Raw genomic sequence first — 25137 nt, forward strand, 5'->3', positions numbered from 1 at the left:
GGTAGTGTGTCACTCCATCTTTCAGGTTAAATATCATTGCACAACACCCCACTGATCAAGCTGCTCTGCTAAGGTGATGACGAGGACCATAATGTAATACTTTGTCCTGTAACTGGATCTGTTTTTGTTTCATTTCAGAGGCGTGTGCACCCATCTTGGTCAGCACTATGTGCCTCATTTAGAAATCAAGCAGGGATCATTACAACACCACCGTTGCTTTCTTTCTCTCTGTCAGTAGTAGCGCTCACATTTTCAGACGTCAACAGATGTCAAATTACTCCACAATTAGCCCAATGGGCCTCCTTGCACAACTGCATTGTGTGCCTTTGCTAAGAGAGGGCTTGGTACATTGGGCTTTTGATTTCTAACATGACAAGTCATCCATCACGCTGAACCCTCTCTCCTCACTCCTCTCTTTCTTCAGCTCTCTCTCTCTCCACCAAAGGCTTTCTCCTTGCTCCCTCTCTCTTCCCCTGACCTCCCTCTACACTTACTTGCTCTTTTTCTGCCCCCCTGACTCTTTGTCCCCTCCCTCCTGTCACTCTCAGTCAGGATGAAAAAAGGTCAGTGTGAGAGTCGGCTGAGAGAAAGAACAGGAGAGTAAACAGGGGAGAGAGATCAAGAGCGTTTTACACCCGGTATAAATATTTGCAGAAATGTGGTTGAAACACGTGGAACACACATGAAGGAACAGAGAGATGGGAGAACATTGCTGCAGCCGGATTTCTGAACGCATGCACATGAGACCCACATGCACATATACACAAACCTACAACAAAGTCTTTCTTAAATCTTTCTGTATTGATGGCATTCAGGCTCACAGAGTGGTGCAGTGAGTGGAGGGACCACCCTTCAACCAAAGGGCTTCTGGTGCAGACCCTCATGTCAGCAATAATCTGCCCCACTGTCGTGTCCTTGGGCACATTAATGAATCCTGCCCGCTCCAGCTGACCATGTGCTACATATAAAAAACATCCCATGTGCATATCACTTCAGCTCCAATGATTATTACTTTAAGAGGCAGAATATAATCCTAGCAGGGCTTGTGTGAAGTCACACTGTACAGTGTGACCTGCAGACATGTTGAAGAGGTTTAACTCACTTGCTGTCGTCGACTCCCTGTCAAACTGGTGTCAGCTGACTGGATGCTGATCTTGAGTCGCACACAGCTGGTCTCAGTCTCAACACCTCCCCCTGTAATTACTGATAAACATACAAACGCCCAGTGATGCCACTGAGCGATAGATGGACAGGTGAGGAGACCCTGTCACAGAGAGTGTGATAGCTTATATGAAGCAGCCTGGTGTTGACAGGGAGATAAGCCTCTATCTGTGAGATGATATATAACATGGCAGAGTAGCAAAATCGACCCGATCTCCCATGCTAAAGGTAGTGACAAAGAGTGAGATGAAAAGGTGAAGAGGTTAACTTTAAATGGCACCGAAAGGTTCATAAAAGTTATAAACAGGCTGAACTAGTAATTTCCCACGTGTGTTTGGGAATCAGAGGAATGAAAGAGAGTGCAAGAGTGTAAGAGTGTAAATTAATCATGAAGTTGATTGAGGTTGGATCTTCAAAAATCCACAATGATAAAAACAGAAAGGATTACAATTAACAGCAGGAAAGACCATAATGGCAAAGCTTTGTGTGTGTGTGTGTGGAAGGACATTTAAGTGATGCAGAGGATCAAGATAATTGAGATTTGGCTCGTTGGACGTCTGTGTGTAATCCTGCTGTATTGCTCTCTGCAGCTGCACTGCTGCAGAGAGCAGAACATCGGCGCTGCCTTAAAAGGAGGGAAACATCCTGCAGACACAGAGACACAGGCGTGACAGGAGAGGGTGGCTCTCCGTGCTGTCCTCCCTGCACCATTCACCACAGTCACATTCTCCCAGCGCTCAGTCCCACCTCTGTTTCCATCTCTCTGACTCTCTGCTTCAAAGGCAGACTCACGCACAACTCCCTCTGTTCTGTGTCTTGTTTGAAAGAAAGCATGCAGCGAGAAGTAAAGTCTCACGTCTACATATATCTACAGAGGGAGTGGGTCCTCGTCCACAGAGCCCACCATGTTGTGCTGCCATGTTTCTACAGAAGCCCAGAACAGACAAACCAAATCTGGCTCAAGAGAGGGCCTTTCCTGTTGTTTGCGTTTTTTAGTGGCCACCTGTAGGTTTTCCTACACGCTTGGAAGCACAGGGTGAGGTGAGGGGTGTTAAATTGGTTGCAATCTGCAACCTCACCTCTAGATGCCACTAAATCCTACACACTGGGAATTATGTCAAGTATTTGTTTGATATGCATTATCTCTGTTCCTGATTATTTCATCTGCTTGTTTCTCAGGTTTATACACCTGAGAAAGCATTTGTCAAGAACGGTACATATTGTAATCCATTTTCTCTCAATTCCACAGTTGTGCTGCTTTGCCACATGACATTTTATAATACCAGCTTTGTGGTTTGGTTTAATTTTTAACATTTCACTGTTTCCTACCTCCTCCAATGACATGCTCCTGAGCTGCAGCTTCCAGTGAAGGCTGACAGATAGAGTTCTACAGGGTGTGAGCATCAAAGGTGAAATCAAATTAATCTGTTTTCAGATTTCAGTTTTCTTAATGAAACGTGTATGCTATGTGATACATTTAACATTGAAGAGATAATTTCTGAGTTTGCATCTGGCGAGAAAAATACTTGAAATGAAAAATAAACAACAAATGAAATTTAAACAGATGAATTAAAATGTTTGATTGTGCAGCCTATTAAACCTCTATATCTTTTTATTTATTTTTTTATTTTATTGCGATTGTGTCCATAATCTGCAATGAAGAAATTTAGGTTGCATCTGTATATTTGATAATGCCAATATAGTCATTAATATATTCATTTTCTGGACTCTACTGGATAGCAGTATATCATCAATAACAAGTTTTGATGCTTAATCTGTGATAACAACTAAATTGAAGTACATCAAAATGTTCAACGCAGTGGTCCGACCATATCACAATTAGCCTTCCATACAGTAGACTGCTCATTCTATGGTAACAAAAACACAAAGATTACTAGTGAAACCATAACTATAAACCTTAGATTCCATTTCTGCCAACAGAGCCCACTAAATCCTACACACTGCACTGTTAACTTACTGAAACTTTGAGCCACTACATCCCATCATTCATTATCTCTGTGCTAGGAGGGTTAAAAGGCCATCAGCAGCCTGTGCCTCCTCCCAATGTAACCTCCAGGCCACTTGTCTGAGGCTTCAAATGCCCTCTGCAGCACAGGGTAATTGAGTAGTGAGCAGATAAGGAAACCAGCCGGGCTGATCTGCTGGTATGAGCGGGGAGGGGAACAGGGGGTCCCAGGAGCATTAGGGTCATTTGGCTGCTCTCTCTGGATTGGCACAGGAATGTCAGAAGCAACAAGAAACATTTTATAGACCGACTTACTATAAAGAAGGGTGATTCTAATAAAATGAAGTGAAAATACAAAGAAAGTTCACTTGACTACTAAGATCTGCTTTCCAGTTGACCTGGAGTGGAGTGTTAAATAAAGCATTTATTTGAGGTTTTTTTTTGCAGTTGTACGCTACCCCAAAAAACTTTACACGTTTACTAATTGAATTACTTTTACATCCAGAGGGTTTCAAAATTAGTTCAGCATTTTGCTAAATACACTTTTTCACTTTCACACATGAGAACATTGATACCACTTTTGTGCTTGTATGCTTAATATGAAGCTACAGCCAGCAGCCAGTTAGCTTAGCTTAGCACAAAGACTGGAAACAGGGGGAAACAGCTAGCCTGGCTCTGTCCAAAAGAAACAAAATGCACCTGCACTTTGTTTTTTGTATGAATTGGGCTTAAACAAACAAGAATGTGTTAATTGGTGAGCTTCACAGTTACTGGAATGCATATTTTATTCCCTTTGCACCTTGTTTTAAGTTAAGCGAAGCTTAGCAGCAGCTTGCAGTAGCTTCATATTCATCAGACGGATATGAGAGTGGTTTCAATCTACCCAACTATCTCTCAGCAAGAGAGTGAACAGTTGTATTTCCCATACTTTAAACAAATAAATCTAAACATTTCTGTAAAGTCATGATCAAATCAGGCAAATCAGTCAGATAACATTTAATCTTGTCCTGGTCGTACTATGAAATGATCTGTAACATACTTCTCCCTCCCTCTCTGTGTCTGTTTCATTCATCTTTGCGTTCTGTGCTGCTCTCTGTCAGTGCTGCCGCTGAGTGCTACATGGTGCTGGGCTCAGATGTTGCTGTCATTTCCAGCTGCTCGCTCTATCAGCTGTCATCACTTCAACAAGACCACCACCGCCAATTAATTCTCTGCGATCCATCCCCGCGCTACTATTCAAGATCTGCAGCTCTGTGTTTTTGTGTATTCTATTCTTAGGAGCTACATCAGTGGCGCTCAAGGCTGTGACGTCACCTCGGACGCAGCTGTTTTTATTCTTATGTCCTCCTTGCACCCACACTCTGGCGCTGGCAGAGTGCTGAGTAATAGCTTAATGCCGAGAAACTTTCATTGCTGTTTTTACTTGTTAAGAAGTAAATTATCTGCATTTTCTACTTCCTGCTATTGTAGAATCCTTTGAGTTCTTTGAGTTGTCTTTCTCACATATTTGTGCAAAGGCACCTTCTTCAAGCTATTTTCTATCTAGCCTGAACATGTCAGATTTTTAATGATTCAAATAGTGACGTGACGTGACATGACGCAAAATGACAATTCAGCCAATTCAGAACTTTCAGGCTAACTTTTCTCCAGTATCACAAGCACAATATCAGCAAGCCAAAACTCCCATGTAAGTGATAAGCCAGCACAGACTGGTAATACAGAATAATGAGTTTGAGGTGTGTTCAGGATTATGTTGTGCTGCAGTCACAGAGTGAGATTAGGAGGAGGGGGGTAATGAACCCTGGGGTCCTGTGCTGGCCCAGTAATGGCCCAGTTTTATCATCCTACGACTTCCTGTAGCCTCCTCTCCTGGGAAGGCCTGCTGGAGCTCTGCTGGAAGCCCTCTGATAAAAACCCTGGCTAATGTTCACATGCTGCTGGGAACAAGAGAGAGAGAGAGAGAGAGAGAGAGGAAGAGGGCAGAAACAGTGACGGGGGTGAAGAGAAAAAGCGAGAGAGGACAAAATTTAGGAGTCATAGAAACAGAGAGAAACAATCTGCCATGCTGTGGTTACACCTCTCAACATGCTCAAAATGACGTGATAAAATGCAGTGGGGGGTCGTGGTGGTCAGCCCATGAGAACACACTCTCTCAGAGACATGTGTCACATGTGGGTAGCTGCAAGACAGTGGAAAAGTGACCAGAGTGTAAGAGTGAGCAGATGAGGGGAGGGACGACTGTTATTTTGGTGTTTTTGGCCCCAGATGAGAGTAATTCCAGTCAGAGGATAGGCATGCTGGACACCAGGCATGAAAAACCATGGGAGCAAGACGCAGGAAGAAGAGTGATGATGATCACACAGCCTCAGATGATCCCTGGGTACCATGCTGGCTTCCTGTGTTGGGAAACTGACTAAGCTAGCTATTTTGAAATGGGTAAAGAGTGAAGGAAAGGTTGTACCTTACCCTAAAGGGTAATGAGGTGAGGAAAGTATCAGTGGTAATCAAGCTGAAAGAACTGAAAACTCTCTGGAGATCTCAGCAAAGGAAAAAGAAAGCAAAAAGACACTGAAGATAAACTGATAAGGACACACAGAGCTTTGTATGTTAGTGTGTGTGTGCATGTGCGTATGTGTGTTATAAGTGACCTTACGCTGACAGAGGTTGAGAAAGTCACCAGTATGTCACAGCACATTAGTAAATCTTATAGCAGATTTTGAGTTTGTGGATGTCTAAGTGACATTTTCTCACATGTCTGAGGAGTATCTGCTTTACTTTAAGATGAACTGCTGTCATGCAATCCATCTCATTCTTTTACAGCAATACTGCAACTGAAAGTTATCACATTCGCATAACTCTGCGCCCGGCCTTTAATAAATCAGGCCTCAGTGGCCTGTTTCTGCCCACTCACATTAATCTGGAGCAGATTCCGGACGCTGCCATGAGACAACGTCATTAAAACTACAAGCTCATCTGAAAGCAGGCTTTTTCAGGCACAGGCAAGCTGACTGTTTTTGTATTAGTTCCACGATGAGCTGTTGTGTTGTTTTGTGCTTCTTATATAAATGTAGTTATTTCACTAACAAAACCCTTCTGGCCAAAACCCTTCTGTTAAAACCCACTGAATACAGTCTAAATACTTTATCCTCAGGCATTAAAGCACAATCAGTAATAAGTTACTGGCTCTTGTTTACCTGAAATCCACTGATGCCAGCTACACACGTCTTTCTAGCTTTTTAAACAGATATTTCTTGGGAATGTTCCCTGAATTACCCACCATGTGGCTGCATTTGCTCTGGTTTGTCCAAACTTGACTTAACTATTCTTATAAGATTCAGTTAACTATGACATGCAGTCTCCACCATGCACGCTTGGGATTTGTCAAGCCTGATGTACATAAAGGACACTCGGGTTAGCTTGTGTTATGCAAGCATTTGTTGTTTCTGTCATTGTTCTTTCTGAATACAAAAACAACATAGCGGGGTTGTCTGACTGTATTTGAACCTAAATCCATATTTCGCCCAAGAATAACATTTGAGCAACGGGTCACTGTGACTAAAGCAATCACAGTGCTATCAAATCTTACCTGAGCCATAGCTGATGAATGCTAGCACATTTTTCTAAAAAAGGACAAGCTGCTCTTTAAGTTTTGAGGAGAGAGTCTGAGCAGAAAACAAGAGAATAAGTCTGATGACAGAAACTGTCCATGGGAAGATACATTGAAGCTAGTGAGAGGCTAGCATGAAAAAGGGGGATGTATCTAGCTCTGTTTCATCATGTAGAATAATATTTCATTCCAGGAGATAAAAGGGCTTCTTGATGTGGGACACAGGAAGCGTGGTCTCTCCACAGTGCCGTCTGGGTGGGGCCGACGCACAATGTTGAATGAATTCCATTAGGGCCTAAATTACCTTTAATAATAAAACAACAGGCAATTACTGGGGCGCCATTAGCATGGTATTGAGGTGTTTGCTCGTGCGTGTGGCGCGGGCCTAACATATGGTTCGGCTCACGGCAAGCCCACCGTTATAAAGCTAACATTGTCATGACTGATGTATGGTGGTGCGGTAGTTGGCTCTGAAAGATCCATTTGTCTTCTCAATTAAAGCTGAGAGGGGGAAGAGAGGAACGGGATATGGGGGCAGGGAGGTTAGGGGGCTACCCCCTGTGCGGTCCGCACTTAGGAACATGTGGTGGGGGCGAAGCTGTGTGTATTTGTGTGTTTGCAAGAGAGAGAGAGAGTGAACAAGTGTGTGTCGGACAGTTGGATGCAGGCCAGATGAAGCCTGGGAGTTGTTTTGGCAGCTCCTTTTCACCTAAATGCCCCTACCCTCCCACTTTACTCCCTTCTCCCATATCTTTTCCTCGCCGTATTCCCCACCCCTCTCCATTTTGCCATGCAGCCAGGAATCTCTTCCTCGGGGCAGAGGCCACTTTAATGTGGGAAGCCTAGCAAGGGCAATCAGAGACCCAGACTCTCCTACGCCATACACGCACACACACACACACACACGTAAACTTGCACTTAAACATAGACACACACTCTGAGTAGTCCCTTATCTGACTTGACGACATGGCATGCATGTTCTCTATTTCCCGCCGTGATCTAACACTGTCTCACCATCAAGGACTACAACCTAGATAAGACCAAATGAGGGAGAAGGGGGAAGAGGGGAGCTATTATTTCGTACTTTAAAACTCCACAGATCGTTTTTTTATCCATAAGGGTATAGCTTTCAACAACTAGTTAAATAATTATACTATCTACAAAGACGTTCTTTGATGCTTGTCAGCCTGTCCGGTTCATACATGATGTTTTTCATCTTCTTTTATCTGACAAATTAACTTAAGTGCAGCACCACTTAACTATTTTCTCCTTCTGAGTGTGTATTAATTGGGGTAGCTGATGAGTCGGTTGCTGTGGCTTTCTGTCTGAGCTGGGAAACTCAATTTATTCCCCACCACCGCCGATTCTTTCACCTTCCCACAAATGTTATTAGTGTCACGATGGTTTGGCAAATGCAGCGACAGAATCAAAACACTGAAATCATGACTCATACAGTATCTGTGTGTAAATCTTGAAGTTTATTGACTTGCAGAATGCTGTGAGCTTCTCTGTATCACAGTGTCACGTAGTGTGAAAGGCAACGCAAAATTACCACAAATGCTAATTTCCACTTTGTGATAGAAGCTGATTTTTAATGTCTCGCTTTGGCTGCCGGACTGCAAATGCAATTCATTTCTCCTACTATAAGTTACACATAAGATTAATAATGAAAACTGAGAAAAACCATCAGACTCCCTTATATAACAAGGTTAATTGCTGCCACAAGGGACTGTACAGAAAACACTCACCCAAACCAAATCTCTGTCTGTCTGTCATTCAGGGCCTGAGGTGGTCTGCACTAAACAACCTCTGAGACTAAACAACTCTTTGTAATGTCTCGCTTGTTATGTGAAGTAGCCTTTCATTAGCATCACAGCTAAAAAAAAAAAAAGCATAAATGGTCTTCCATATATATCTTTTATGCGTAAAAGCTGAGTTTTATGTAGAACAAAATGCACAAACTCAGATTTCTGTGAACGTCCATTGTGACTCAGACACTGAAATCACTATAACTGAATATGTGTGAATGTGTGAGCCAGGGAACCTGTCAGGCCAGTAGTGGAAGTATTTGAATACCCTACATAAGTAAAAGTATAAGTAAATATAATATTGCACAGTAGAAATACTCCAATAAAAATCCTGCCTTCAACATATTCTTTGCATAAAAATACATAAGTATTGTCAACAGAGTTTACTTTAAGTATAAAAAGTAAAAAAAAAAATGTGTGTATAATGACTACTTACAAAGTGTTGATTATCTCTTTAGCAGCACTTAAATATTATTTAATTTTGACATTCTCACATACAGAAATGGATCATGAACTTGTACTTAAGACTACTTGAGTTACTTTCCATCACTGCTGGAGACACACACCTCTTGGTTAGCGTGTGGAACACATACAACTCTATTAACAAAGCTATGCATGCATAGAAAAAGCAAAAAGACTTAAAAAAAAATGGAATACCTCTGATCCAAAATCAGAATTTCCCCTTTTTAACGTCAGCACTAAATACTTAAAGCAGAAGGATTTAATTGGTGACTGTATTCCAGAGGCAGCTTCAACTATGAGCACACACGCTGGCTGTGCTAATGCTACTGAGAAATCATAATAAAGGCAGTATTGTTCTGAAATGTCTTATCCTGTCCAACAGCCCCTAATTGGCCCTTCTCATTATCCTGCCTCAGTGGTCCACTGTTGGTGGTATGCAGTGAAATGGTATCGCACTTCTAAGGGGCACAGGGGAAGTGCACTATGTGCTCAGTGTGTGATGCTTTTTAATTCAAGGTCTCATCCAATTCCCTGTTGCTGCTTGTGCTGGAACATCTGGAGCAGGCGTTAGCCCTCCGTCTGTGTGTCTAATAGCTGCTGGCAGGCCTGAGAGTGCAGACCCAAACAAAGCTCATTGGTTGCCTCTGAGGCCATGCTCCTCCTAGCAGGCTCGGTGATCTCTTATGGAACTGAAGGTATACCTGTTACAGTAGGCAGCACCTTCACCTTATTTCAACTCACGCTGCTGCCAAAGAGCTGACACTCCTCAGCTGGCTGCCGGTGTTGAATGAAAATAGGGGAGCATGCAATGAAGAAGGATGGAGTGCTTTTCTATCGCAGAGTAAATCGACACATGACACTGCACTAACAGGAACGCCGTGTGGGTTGACGTGGCTTTTCGAGCTAACCTCCTCTGACGAGACGCTGGCCGCATTTCCCTTTGTATTTATTGTGAAAATGTATAATAACTTAAGCGAGCGGTTTACGGCGGAAATGGTTTGAGCGTGGCCCTCTCGTGTGAAACTGAATCCTCTGCTGCATTATGGAAATGTGAGGCTCGGGGGCGACTGCAAAGCAAACTGAGGCGGCTCTAATAGTGTGGTGCACTCTAATGAAATCAGCAACCCCAGGCCTCAGGAATGAGATCCATGCACGGCTTTTCATTCCCTACATCCTCACCCAAGCCGTCTTTTCAATTGGGCGTTCCAGCGCTGGTTTTAAGAAGAAGAGGCCTCATGTCCCATCTGGCTAAAAGGATGGCAGACTATCTCGGAATCAGCAGCACTTTAGTATGTCGGAGGCGCTGTGTTTCCTGCCCGGGTCATATTGAGAACAGAGAGGGAAGAGATGTATAATGCACTGAATCATAGGCTACTGTAGTTTTGCACTAAACACACAGGCTGGGCTGGAGAAACAGACAATGCCAAGTGTCGTAATTTGAACTTTATATGGCTCGTCTGATGAGAAGTGGGACAGAATGACAGAAAAAAGAGGTTGTCTCTGGTCATACGGTTGTCTCTGTCTTTCTTTTCTGTCTCACCGCAGTGGCAACAGTCTTTAAATATGGGCTATCATCTTTAAGGCGGCAGTGTCAAAATACACGTTGCTTCATCTGCACTGTGTTTTAATAATATCACGTTTATATTAACAGTTAGTCTAAGCAAATTCTTGAATTGCAGTGTGAATCTGCAACTTTTTTAGAGGAAATTTCAGAATGTCACAAAAACAAATTTAAAAACGAAAACACTGAAAGAAGAAATCAGCATTTCGTCCTCTCAATAATTCTCCCTTTAATTTAAGTGACTGACTGATGTTTCAAGGTATGAGTGGCTTAAATGAGGAGCCCGACCCTGGTAGAGAGGTGAATTTGCGATGTAAGAGACACCCACGCAGCCCCACAGACGGAGGAACCCTTAGGAAGTTCTGGGTTAATTAGATTTGTCCTACAACGCAGCGCAGCCCTTTCCACTTCAAATATTTATGGATCACACGTCAGGAAAACAGACATTTGAGACCTCTCTGAGAGCTGGCTAACATGAATTCTCCTCATACTGTGCTGCTCCCCCAACCGCTTACACACACACACAATAGAGGCAGAGACACACACAACACAAACAGAAGACGAGAATTAAAGTACTTGAACACTCACTCACTCGCATAAGCATTAATCCACTTTCTGCCCGTAATGAGCGCACAGGAATTTGGGTAAATTTAGATTTAATGGCTGTGATTCATAATTCATCTGACTCTTGAGTGCTTTTGCATGTGAAGAAACAACTGATTTGGAAACTCTGAAATGTTATCTGTTTACCTTGATGCTGAAGTGACGCGCGGCACACATCCTTGCCTTGGTTTTACTTCCAACATCGTTTTATCACCCCATAATTTCTGATCATGACGTCAATGTGTGTGTTTGTTTGTATGCTTTCTTATGCATGTTTGCGCCCACGCGTGCTTGTGTCTTTTCTTAAGGGAAACTGTGTGAGTAACAAATAAAGGTTGGGGAGCGCAGTTTTTGTTTCAGCACATGAAATATGTGCCGTTAAAAGCTGCTTATACAGAAATTCAGGAGAAAAGTCTGTCATAGCTTTGTGTGTGTGCGTGTATGTGCGTGTGTGTGTGTGTGTGTGTGTGTGTGTGTGTGTGTGTGTGTGTGGAGAAGTTGATTTGTGAATGACAGTGCAGTGTGATAAGAACTCCCTGTCGACTGCTCTGCTTCATGATGGGTCACAGAAGACTCACGATTCTCTGTGACCCCATCCGACACTTCAGGGACACTCTCTGGTTACTGTTTCCCCAGACTTCTGCCTTAACCCCAGCCAATACAGACACGCACACACTCACACTTACACACACACGCACATTCATAGCCTTAAATAGCCCTGTCAGACCGATGCTGGATGCTCTCTACAAGGAGAGACCAAAAGAGACACGGAGGAACGACGCAAAAAGAGAGTTAAGGGAAAAAGGGACCAAAAAGACGAAGAAGAAACAGAAAGAGAAACAAAGAGAGTGAGAAGTGAGAAAAAGAAAGAGGCCAGGACTCAAAGAGAAAGAGAGTGAGAGAGACAGGGCTGTCTTGAGAGCCTGTTTGCAGCCTGAGAACAGGCCTGTCCAACTATCTCTCTTTGTCCTTTACAGCTCTACAAGGCCTGGGAGACGTTTTATAGTAGCAATCACTCAGATCCCTTCGGCTTTTATTCCATCTCTGGATGCCTCAGGATTGTATTCCATTGCTGTTTCTATATATAGATGAAGGAACAAGCTTGGACTCATGAGAAACACCAGCAATTAATGAATTCCTTTCTAAAAATTAAGCACTGAAATATCTATACATATATACATTTATATATGTAAGACAAACCGAGTGAAAACAGTGAAGAATCTACTGGATGAAGTCCTCTCACTAGGTGAAGGTGTTTCCACACTCTGGTGACACTGACCTTGTAAGTTGTCTAAATGCTCGTCTCTGTTTGATATTGAGTGACACAACAGTTCTTTTGTGCCACAGTGAGATCTGATGTCGACTAGAGTGTTATGCTGCTATTTGATCCAGAGAATGAATGTTGTTTCTGTCCCAGAGGGCGGCTGCTTTTCACTGAGCCTGCTGTGTCTGCTCAGGACCACACAGCCATGGAGCCTGGGACCCCAAATCATTAGCTATAAGGGGTCTGTGAGACTCTACTTCATGCGCTCCACCCCACCCCCCTCTGCTCTCTTCACAGACCCCAATCATGTGCTGCCAGCTGACCGACAGATGCATCAATTATCAGCATTTAGTGCAGCAGATATGTGAAAATATGTGAAAGGGCAACAGGCACCCCAAAGTGTCTCTGAATGATGACCCGGTCAATGTGTGTGTGTGTGTGTGTGTGTGTGTGTTTGTGTGTTTGTGTGTGTGTGTGTGTGTGAGAGTGTGTGTGTGTGTGCGTGTGTGTGTGTGTGTGTGTGTGTGAGAGAGTGTGTGTGTGTGCGTGTGTGTGTGTGTGTGTGTGTGTCAGAGAGATGCTCCAGATTCTCTAATTTGAGCACATTTTCTAAATTTCATTCTTCCTTAGATTTTAATAGATTTTCAGATATTTCTATGTCATTTCTAACACATTTTTCAGTACTTCTCCCGATTAATCAGACTTTTTAATGCTATGCTGCAATTTTGCGCTCAAAATAGCTTTTGTCAACAAGCAACTTATCAGCTGCTGCCAGTGCCAAATGCAAACGCATTCTGTGCACATCACTGACGTCATTCAAAAGAATGGTAAAAAGATGTTTATTTCTTTATGAAGTAGTTTCATCGGAAATAACAGAGCAGTAATTATGATTTTCTTTTACAGTGAAGTATCTGTTTTCAGATCATAACCCACAGCCCCTTGAAGCATGTTAACGCCACCTAGAGGGGTCTAATAGTAAACCGTACACTGGCTCACTCCAGTCACTCAGCTGCACACTCACTCTAATTATGTGCCATTGATTAGTGAACATTTAAATAGGTCTTCAGTATTTTGAAGCCTCTCTTGTCTTCCTTATTTGTCCAACATTGTCTGCCATAGAGTTGAATGCGAACTATTTACTTTGCCTTGGACAAGAGATCAATGCCAGGTTAATGTGATGTAATTAAACAGCCCAAGAAATTAAACTGGGCTCTAAGTGGCCATTTCTCATCGATGATGAAAACGTGAAGCCCCTGATGTGAGGTAATGGCTATAAAAAAATCTGTTCAGTTTCAATAAGCAGAAAACATGTTCTTATTTGTTTTTAAAGAAAACATTAAACATCCATGGGTTTAATTGTCAGGCTATTTCTCTCTGCAAAATTAACAGTAAGGTCAAATCCTGGCCTGGACCTGCAGAGGAAAATAAACAAACTGTAATCTGAGGTGTGATTGTCTTTCATCTGATATGGAGACATATCAAATATGAAGGAAAAAAATTCTTAAGGGTCTGAATGTCTTCAGAAGAAATTCTGAAAAAATGCTTGACCTGCTGTGAAAATTTTAAATAGATTTTTCCTGCATGCTGAGACAAATTATTTCATCATTTATCATCATTTATTTCAAAATTACAACCTGCTTATAGCTACACCTGACAGAGTCACCGATGGCAAATACAGTGATATTCTGTGGTCACATCACTGTGATTAATAATTTGATACAGGGCTGCATCCTTCATTTGACCAATGTCAGTCCTGGCTGCTCACTGATGTCTTTTTTATTACAGGACTGATGGTAATTTTCTTTTCTACTTTTGTGACAAATAAATAAATACATGTAGGTTCAGACAGACAAGCAAGGGCCTGGTAGTTTATTCACTTCTTAGACGGAGCTGAAAAACAGACGGTGCACAGGTGCTATTTTAAGAGCAGACTTAAATGTTTCATGCGTAATGTGCTGCTTATAACCCGTGCAAAGCGTCGTCGGTACTGGACATGTTAGACAGCAATAATAACAGAAAAAAGAAGCCATCATCTGGAAAGCAGTGAGAGTTGGACGGAGTTCCACATGTCAAAGCCAGACGTAGAGTGCACTTTGAGTCCATCTGTCCAACTGTCTGACAAACCTAAACCATAACTCCTATATGTTACACTGAGAATAATGACGTGTTTTAAAGAGGACTGCTGCTATTTTTCAAATGACTGTTCAATAAATATGCCACACAATAAACAAGACATTACAACAACAGCTATTAAAAAAGTACAGAATATTTTTGTGTTCAAATTCAAATTAAGAAAAAATAATCTGTTTATTAATATATATGTCCTATATATATTGTCGGTGTACAAGATTCCAGTAGAAAATAACAATACTAATAATAACAACAACAATGATAACAATAATACTAATACCAATAATACTAATATAAATAATATATTGCAAAAAATATAAATAATAATTTTATTTGTCATGATGTTAAGGATCTTACAACTTTTTTTCTTAACTATTGTCCAAAGTTTACCTTTAAAAAAGTGTATTCAATTCCAGTAGTATTCATAAATAATAATATCATCATTTTGGATTGTGGGATTTTTCAGAGGTCATCTGCACACACAGGGTTTGTCACTGATATGCACGGCCTTTGCATGTGACGCAGCATTTGGCAGCAGCCAAGACAGGAAGTGTGTGTTGCATTTGAGGACCAAATGGCCACGATTGAAAAATTAAATGAGTCACCTCTCTCTCTCTCAAGCCTTCCTGTGCTGCTGCTCTACTCCCTCAGCAAAGTTTCCTCGCCAGTCGGTCCTCCTTTTCCGAGGAGGAACCCGCGAGACAAGCTTGGGATTGTCGGGGGTCAAAAGGAAGTGGCCTACGTGCGTGTCTCATTAAGGACCAATTCAGAGAGCTGAGGACTTCTCCTGTCTGATCAAACAATAGAGCAACCAGAGCCAAAGTCTTTCAACTTTCTATCAGGCTCAGTGTCACCACTGAAAACAAGCTTTATTAATGTCCTGTTCTCTCAAGCATTTGGGCCAAGGTTCCTGCAAGTTTCAATTATTGTATTAAATATAATAAAGACATTAAATACAACAATGATTCTCTGTCATTTTTGCCCTGCCATATAAGATTTTGACATTATAGCTAAAAAAAACCCTTTCATTTTGGCATTTGAAAATTTCCTGGAGAAGCCATAAAATGTTATTCAGTTAATATATAATAATAAAAAATATGATAATCATGAAATAAACAGTGAACTTATTGGCATTGTAATTACTGTCTTAGGCTTATTACAAAAATGATATGTTTTTCACTCATATCATGACTTAAAAGCTTTAAGATTTAACTACTCAATTAGAAAGTAATTGTGCTTTGTCTGTTTTATCATCGCCATCATTATTATCTTCATTAATTCCAAAAATACAATTAAATTATCTTGCTTACTGTGTCTCCCTAGCAGTAAAGTTGTTGTCTTCTTCATCTAATTTTACTGTTTGCAGAGGCAAATCGTCTTGCCCAATCATTTTTATAGGATTGCTTGTCAGTGAGGGCCGTCTTACTTGAAAACGTGTGTGAGAATCTCGTCTCAGCCTGCGAACAGGGCGCGACCCCACGTGTCCCCCAGCGGGGACCCAGACGCTCTTGTAGGGCAGGAAGGACAGAGTCTGTGTTATTCTTCCCCTGTACCTGTCAGCCATATTTCACTGCTCCGTGACCTTCACCATCTCCCTACTCTGCAGGCAAGTGTCCAGCTCCTCCTGAAACTCTCTCCACTCCTCAGTACCCCCCAGACTCCCCACAACCCCGACCTAACCTCACCATCGCAGCGTTAAATCATCTCTCTGCCTCAAGACTGCGTTTTCTACCTTTATAGACTGCTGCCAATCCGTTTCCTCAAACATGCATCCATGACCTCCAATCAGAGCCATTTCTCACCCCAGTGACCCCAGTCTCCTGTCCAGACAGTGAACCATACTCATGTCCTTGTCAAGCTTGACCCCCAGACACAAAACTGTCAAACTGCTAAGGTCAAAAACACCAAATAGCTAACGTCAGCATCAACTTCAGACTTGAGTCAGACTTAGTCAAGGAGTCCTTCCTTTTACTCAAAAAGACCTTGAATCTATATGTCTGCTCAGCAGTGCATCCGAGACAATACGGCAATGCTGCTGGTTGTTCCTCCTACATTAACATGCACAATGCACGCACACACATCTTACTGACAAACATGTGGCCTGCATATTTCATTAGCCTCGTACTCATTTCTCAACTGCCCACTTTTACAGCCAGAAAAACTTTTAGCAGGCGGTTTGCCCACCCTGTGTTCAGGATTTATCAAGGCTTGCAGGGCCCTGCGCTAGAGGGAAGAATGCAGCTCGTACCATTATGAGATAAAGGCCAGATGAGGAGGGATCACAGCCCAAGCTACCTGTCATTCGTTATCATAAATGTGGTATTAAATGCGGAGATAAGCGATGAAAGAAGAGGGAGGCAGGGTGCTGAGGATTACTGATACACAGGAGGGTGTGTGTTGTAAGCAGGCAAATGGTGCAGTCCAGCCCCGCTGTGCCTGATCCCTCTGACAGCTGCACTAGATCCTTGGTAGAGGTGAGCTTGGACTCGCTGCCGAACTCAGAGTACATCATGTCTTTCCAGTGGAAATGCTGACCTTGTGTTTCAGTGTGTGTGTGTGTGTGTGTGCGTGTGTGTGTATGCGTGTGCGCACATGTGTGTGTGCATTGTAAGGTGATGCGAGGCAGGCGGCATGACTGGTGGCATTGGGGAGTAATTGTGATTGAGAGCATTACTCCCCACTCCACCCTCTGTCAGACACACACACACACACACACACACATTCACAGGCTCTCCCATGGGTCATTCTGACACTATCCAGATAAAGAAAGAGACTGATGGCTATGTGGACTTGTAAAGAGAGAGAAAAGGGGAGAAAGTGTGTGTGTGTGTGTGTGTGTGTGTGTGTGTGCATGAGAGAGAGAGAGAGTGTTTATGTGGTATATATTTATTTTTGTTTAGCCTTTGCGTGTTAATGTGTTTGCCAAAATACTAATTGTGTGTGTGTGTGTGAGAGAGAGAGAGAGAGAGAAAGAGAGAGAGATGCATCAGTTATGAGAGAGATATTATTTCTGTGTTTTTGCTTTTAATTGAAGTTTCAGGGGAAGTAAAATAAAAAAGAAAAACATGATAATTAATTAATTACTTGTAAGACTTTATGTCTGGACATGTATGTGTGTTGTTTTAAAGCAACACACAAGCACCATTTCTGTTCTTGTTATCCTCTGATAGGGAGTCTCATTTTTCTTGAAATACCATTCCAGTGAATTCACAATATACACATGCCACATCCAAATGCACTCATCTATCGCAAACTATCAAAAAGGATACTATGATGTAATATGCCACATGATAAGTTGTAAATGTAAAGATCAATAATGTATAAAACAATAGATTATGTCCCACAAAACTGTTTTCCCTTTTGGGGCATTTTGTAAAGCAAATAACTAAACAAAAAATAAATCTTGTTGACAATTGCTTATTTGACTATTGTTGTATCAACATGATGTGATTTCCCAGCTAACGTACATGTTATTTTCCCCCAGAAGAGAGTTCGTGCCTCCAACATGGAGGCGGAAAGACTCTCCAAAATGCACTTTAAGATTTGGCAGTGGAACAGCAGCGTACTTATGAATCTCTTCCTGTTTGTGTTTACTCTCTCTAACAGCTCTGCTCTATAGGATTATTGTCTCTCAAGCCTCTGGCTCAGACCTGCCAGTATCTCCCACATATTGTTAAGGTTCATCCAGACACTCAGAAGGTCCCAGGCCAACTCTGTGCCAGTCTGTTGTTCCTCCATGTTGCTCCACCCTGACCTGCAGCATGCTTTTGCCCACAGGGGAACCCTGCCGATGGGGCGTGTGCTTGCGTGCGTAGGCCCCTGAGCCCTGGCCCTTGTGTGGTCTGGCTGTATGTGTATGTGTGTGGTCTTCCCGGCCCCCTGCTCATCTGTCCGAGGCCTGCTAACGGCCTGCCCAGTGACCACGGCTGTTTACTTTACTTCTGTCTGCACCAACTGAACTCTGATCGCCCGCTTCCTCCAGCTGGGCCAAATCAGGCCCCAGCTCCGACTCTCAGCAGCCCATGGAGAGGCCCCAGAGTCTGGGACAAGACAGGACATTGGGTCCTGGTGGATTAAGACACCTTCAGACCCACCCCCATGTCCTGACTCTGCCTTCCTCTCTTCTCCTGTTCCCAACTGCTGGGTGACTGGTAGCCATACCCAGGCTTATGGTTGCTGCAAGGCAAGGCTGCCTGTAATTATGCTGTCAGAGGCCTGTCCTCATTGGCCAGGATAATTGGTCTCTCTGTAACAGTCACTATCAGAAACAGCTCAGTCTCTCTCATCAGTGGAAACAGACAGACTGGCAACTCACTCAGATGCAGACAGTCAGACGTTGGAGGTTACCAATTGCTTTTTCCAAAGCCAAGCTCGAGTTGGCATCATTGAGGCTAGCTGTTCTGACAGCTACCCTCAAAGATTTTCTATTATTTTAAGACATGTTCATTGACATATCAAAATGTTAGGATTCTACTTGGAGCTTAGATCTGGTGCTAACAATGATGTCTGCACTACGTCTGCTGTATTAACCTTTCAAAGTTTCTCTGATCCCGGCTTTGTATTTATTCATTTACCTATTCACAGTGCAGGTCAAGGAGTTAAGCGCCCAAGTGTGCCACTACGCACAGGGCATATGATCCTACATAAATCCACTGAGTAATGAGGCGGAGATGGCGCTATACCTGCTTGCTCCCTCCCCTCCTCCTCGGCCCCCGCCTGGGGTAATTCCTCTTATTAAGGATGGCTTGGTGTTGAGTGTGTGTGTATGTGTGTTAGACCATAGGTCCTGGTTTTGGTGTGGGGGAATCAAGGGGAAACAAGGGAATCAGGGGGAGGCTGGTAGTGTTTAAGGCCTGTGTTTGGCCAGGGAAGCCAGGAGAGGCCCTCTGGGGTCACCCTCTACCGCTTTACAAATTGAGGGCTGTGCCGGCAGGCGCCAGGGCAGAGCCGAATGAGCGAGCCTACTGACCTGTGACCCTGGCCCAGCCCTCGTGCAGGAGCCCCTGTAACCCAGGAGAGGGGATGGCTGACCTCTGGGGGTCACATTCCTCTTCTTCCTCCTCCAAGGCTGCAGGGGATTCTTGGGTCTCCCAGCACCCATCCTGCACAAATTAGATTTAAAGCAGACCAGTCCAAAAATAAACAGCTGGTTTATGCTTGAATTTGTCCTGAAGACCATGATGTTGAATAAAATGATGAGCTGATGGGGTGACATGGAGAGGAGCAGGAACGTCTGGTTTTGAATTTTGTTTGAAAAAAAAAAGCATCAGACCTTTTAAAGAACTTTGATATGTTTTTTCATGAATGTAAAAACATCATTAAAGTCTCAAAATAGAGTACAATAATGCAATAGTGCAACAGAACATGAATAATCACTGAGCTATAAAAGGCCTGCGTCAAAAGTTAGAAGCCAGCGTTGTTACCTACTCTGATGTTTTTCAGATAATTTCTGAAATGTTCTCACCATGGGACAAAAAAAGAGAAAATCTCAATTTTTTAAGTAACAAATTGCTGTGAATGTGACCAACCCTGGTTTTCGTTTCACCTCTAAAGCCCACCATTTCTCAATCCGCCTCTCTGCATCTTGCCTTCATTCCTTGTCTGTCTGTATACAATGTGTGTAACCGGACCGCCAGTTTTCCATGTAAGGCTGAGGTACATCTGTCTGTAATGTAACGTTTCCTAACATTTCATATTGTGTGGGTAAATCCTGACAGCTTGGATCCTGTAAAAACAGATCAGTGCCCCCTAAGCCCTCTACCCCCGCTGACCCCAACCTCTTTCTGCCAGCCTGTGGAAAGCACCTCTGGCTGCTTCTGTTGTGGGTGTCACCGGGCTCCTCTCTGGGCTCCGTGTAAACAGCCTCCTGCCTCTGTAGCGCACTCTGCGCTTTGCTCTCTGACCATCGCTGCTTAATAGTAATTGCTTCAGGAAGTGTGATCACCATGGTTCAAGGACTACCTAATTCTATCAGAGGGCAAGAAAGAGGGTTTCAGGGCCAGGGGAAAGAGTGGGGCTGGGTTAAAGGGAGGGAGCAAAAGAAATAAGAGGATGAATGGAGGAGTACAGTTTGTGATTGAAAACGTGTAGCCATGTTGTGGGACTTTGAAGGCTTGTCACAGTCCATTAAGCACAAAAGCCATTCATATTCGCGTCAGAGGAAATCAACATGCGGTGCAATGGGAACAATTAAAATTCCACATTGCTTTTGAATATAAATGACTGATGCTTTTATCACAGGCTTGGATTTATAGAGAGCATCAGGGAGCAGTCATAACTTCCACTGCAGAGCTGGATGAATCACTCCATTTAGTGTTATTAAGCCTCCATATGGTCACCAAGGGGCCTTTCACTGCTCCTCTGGTTTGTAGGAGTGTATTTAGACTACAAAAACTACAGTAAATGCCAACTAGCGAGGAAGATTCCAGATTAAGATCGCCTGTTAACAGGTGAAACTGAATATGAAATACCGTACTGTTTCATGGTAAAGGAGCATATATTTGGGTAAAATGTGTTTGTGTGTGTGTGTGGCTGGTGGGGCACACTGCTCCTGACACCCACGAGATGAAGAGGCCAAGGGGTGCTGAGAATTTCCTCCACAGGTCTCTGAGCATGTCCACATGCATGGCTAAACCTCACCACTGGAAACACATCCTGCCCCATCACGTCACCCTCTGGCCGGAGTTCTCCTGGGCCACAGTTTCCCATGGCTGACAGCGACACAGACAGCCCGAGGTGTCAGACCACAACCCTCGGCTGGCATTCCTCATGGTCAAACCCAGACCCTACATCTGATCTTTCACATTTATTCCTCTTTAGGTGTGTGTGTGTCAGGCATCTGTGTGACTTGTCTATATGCCTGTGTGTGCATACCAAGTGTGCGTGAGTGTGCAAAGACAAATCTCTCGCCAGAAAGGCTCCCACAAGAGCCTCCTCCAAAAGGCCTGGTGACATATATAGAATAGCAGGAAGAGGGGACATCCGAGTGAGGCTGCTGGAATTTTGCCATTACATGCGACTTTGGATGCTCACGCTCTCCCACATCTGTCACCAAAGGACAGAGCAGAAGAAAAAAGAAAAGAAAGGTAGTGGAAAACAATCTGTTCTGTGAGATCAAGTGATTCGTACTTTTTTCTGCTGCTGAGGTCAGGAGACGCCAGGTGCGTGTGTATGTGTGAAAACAGAGAGGGCTGGGTAGGAGTCTAAAAAAAACATAATCGGGGTGATATGAAACATTGTGCATGCATTCTGTGAATTTGTACCAACTCACATCTGATACCTGTGATAGTGTTTCCAGCTCTGAAGCTGAGTAGACAGACAGAAAGTCATAAAGAGAGCAACCACTCCAGCACGCTCTGTGTAGTGAACTGTGAGTGGCCTGCTGGTAGGTAGACCATAGGAGTCCGCTCTGCTCCATATCTGTTTACTGCCCCCTAACACCGTAGTGAGGCTCTTCTCTTCACACAAACCTGCAATTATATAACACATTTATGCCCACATATACATTTTCCGTCATTTTTGAAGTGCGAAGGCCCTTTATAAGTACGTTATCTAAATATAGCATACGTTTGTTGGGTACCCTGGTTATGCAATCAGTGAAAAATAGTACCACCTCCACTTGTGCCTGTAATAGCTTGCGTTGTCCTCTAATACCCCATGTTGGGTACAGGGGTGCACATGCCTCAGCTCTGTGTTAGTGCTAATGGCGCTGATGGTGGTCAAGTCCAGATGTGGGGCCTAGTCCTCTAGTCTTGTAGACTAAACCTGTGGAGAGAAGAGCTCTAGACCTCCATAGGCTCAGCTCTCCAACGCAGGGCTGCGGCCCACATGTGCACCATCCAGCCTGGGCGGCCACTCTGTGTTACACACTCCATTTGCAACAAAAATTTGTCAATAAGCCTGGTATGTTGCGACAGGGAGAGATGAGGATCCACAGGCTTAATGGTGCCTCTGGTGGAGTACCTTATGTATGGATTAGACATAGTACTTCAGGCAAGGTAACACCAGTGTTTTCTTAAATTTTATGAGTGTGTTGTACTTAACTCGGTATTCTGTTGACTTGACTAATGTAATTTTAATCTCATTTTTGTTTGTATGAAAGAGTTACTAGACTTCAGTAGACTTACTTGAGGAAGCAGGAGTTTTTCTGAATCTCTGCTTTATAGGTCTCAAGGTTCAAACTAAATATAGACTTTTATTTGTCAGCTACAATTTTAACTTTTTTCTGGTACTTGACATCTGCAGTGATAAGTTGAGCAGACTAATATTATATCTTATATAAATCTCTGGCCTCTTAACGATTGCACATAAAGTATTTGTGTGAATGTATACTGTGTGACTTGCAAGTTTTATGTGTTATTACTTTTTGTCAATGTTCCTGTCTCCCTGTCTTCCTGTGGTTCTTCTTCAGTAAATGCTTCTCCTTTTTTCCCCTCCCTGTTAGACCCATGATGTTGCAATGATGTGGACTGCTGTCCTGTGATGTCTTTCTTTCTCAGAAATGATGGCAGTACAGCTGGTACGTACACCTTATTTTGGTTGTTACTCAGCAAACACAAAAGCTTTTTGAATGGAAAATTTTCCGTTTATCTTTGCAAACTTCCTTTGTGCCTGCAGAATCAAACAGGTTGCTTTTTGGGGTACTGTCAGTCTCGTCCAAATGGCTCTGCACCTTTAACCATCCCGCACTGGTATCATACTGGAAGGAAACATCACTATGGATGACACTGCCACCCTCAGGCGTTTGGCCTTTTAGTTTAAGGAGTATAATCTAGATATCTCTTCCTTAAAAGACGAAGGAACAGCTCCAACATCATTCAGCCCTCTTTGCTTTATTTTGAATAACCTAACTTAAAGTGTTTAGCCGGTGAAAGTTTGATTGATTATTGGTATTGGTGAACACTGTGCCATGGATTCATTTATGGATGGATTTATTTTAAAGGTATTAGGTTGCAGGTTTCAAAGTAAGTTTATTTTCATCACACAGTGTAGACTGGTCCCACAAACAACAGCCTCTGAAATAGCCTGAATGGCATCTTGTTTAAATAAAAATTGACCTTGCTGACTCATTTTTATTGTTGTTGTGCTTACTTAAATTTTCTAAAGGAATCAGTTTCTTATTCCAGCGAGTAAACAGAACAGGTTAGTTAAGTCCCACTATCTTAGCTTCTTCAAGTTGCCAAGACAGAACAAGTTAAATATTAGATTAGTTAAGACTTTATTGATCTCACGATAGAGAAATTCACTAATTATGTTTACTTTTCAAATTAAGTAAGTACAATTAAGTACACTTAACAAGAAGGTCTTACGTAAACTTACCTTAAAGCAAACATAAGTTTACTTATCTTTTTTCAAGGCAACCTGTTTCCTAAGATACTGCACACAAATAACTGATGAGATTTCTTCAGATAATTTTGGAGCACAAGAAGAGAAGCTGCAGGTGACACAAGGCAATTTAACAAAATCATTTAAGTAAGACCTCAATAAACATGCACTATGTGACTTAGTTAGCTTCATCAATTTGTTAAATTAACTAAATTATTGGCTTTATGTCATAATTTAGACATACATACATACAGAAATACAGAAAGGTCACAAATAAAAGGCAAGTGTCTTCTCTACGGTGTTGAGCCGCCATCTGCCACCAGAACAGTTTCAGTTGAAATATAATTCTTCCAATAGATATTTCCTCATTTGGTGTTTTGATGATGGTGGTGGAGATCATATGATCATTTTCATGCTCATCAAACCAGTCAGTGACCCCTCGAAGAGACCACTCCCAGCAGGATAGATGCTGGTGGCCCAGCATAACAGGGCCACCAGACCCCCTCTCTGTAGGGGTCCAGCATTCAGGTGTATACCGTTCTCTTTGTGTTCACCACACACACATTCGCCCGGTTGTTGAGAATATGGTGAAGGATGACTCTGCCCAGTTAAGATGGTTTCTGCAACACTGAAATCTCAAATGCGTGTTTATCTTTGTAATAATTTTTTTTTGCACTGCAACTCCACTATCCCTCTCTGTGTGATTGTTGACAGACTGTTCTTGGTGACAGTCTGATCACCTGAGGAACTGCTTTTCCTTCCATGTCACTAATGCACAAGCATCTCCGTCATCAAATGTGCGCTGTCGACCACAGGTTGCGACCCTATTTACTGATGTCTTTCCCATAGACCTACATGCTGATGTTACTTTAGTCACTGTTCCTATTGAAACACAAAGCCAACTGAGCTCCTGCCATCCGTGGCCCAACAATGAATGCTCTTCATTCAAACCAGAATCAACTGGGCCTGATTGGATGTTAATCGATTAAATGTACCATGCAGTGCACACATATGGAAGTATCTGCATTCATTGTTTCTCCACTTGTTCATTCAGCTTTTTTCTTTAGTTTGTTATCCATCAGAAGGTATCTGTAATGTAAATGTTGTGACTGTTGCATAGTGTCAGATAAATCTCCAAACCTGCACCTGTTTACTGCAACTTCCTGGTGTTTGTTGTATTGTTCCATAATCGCAAATCCCATCATCCCATCTATTTTCTAAAGCACTTCCCGTTCGGTGTCATGGGGCTAT

At 42.8% G+C, this 25137-nt stretch overlaps 1 long non-coding RNA gene across 1 annotated transcript in view; it reads left to right on the top strand.

Annotated features, from left to right (window-relative positions):
* LOC121606770 overlaps positions 1-23512 on the top strand; it is a 50874-nt gene extending 27362 nt beyond the window's left edge. The window contains exons 2-3 of the long non-coding RNA XR_006006848.1: positions 23006-23080; positions 23179-23512. This is a non-coding gene — a long non-coding RNA (uncharacterized LOC121606770). The remainder of the gene's footprint in view (positions 1-23005; positions 23081-23178) is intronic.
* The last annotated feature ends 1625 nt before the right edge of the window (positions 23513-25137 follow it).

The sequence above is a fragment of the Chelmon rostratus genome, chromosome 1 (genome assembly GCF_017976325.1).
Source record: "Chelmon rostratus isolate fCheRos1 chromosome 1, fCheRos1.pri, whole genome shotgun sequence".
Taxonomy (NCBI): Eukaryota; Metazoa; Chordata; class Actinopteri; order Chaetodontiformes; family Chaetodontidae; genus Chelmon; species Chelmon rostratus.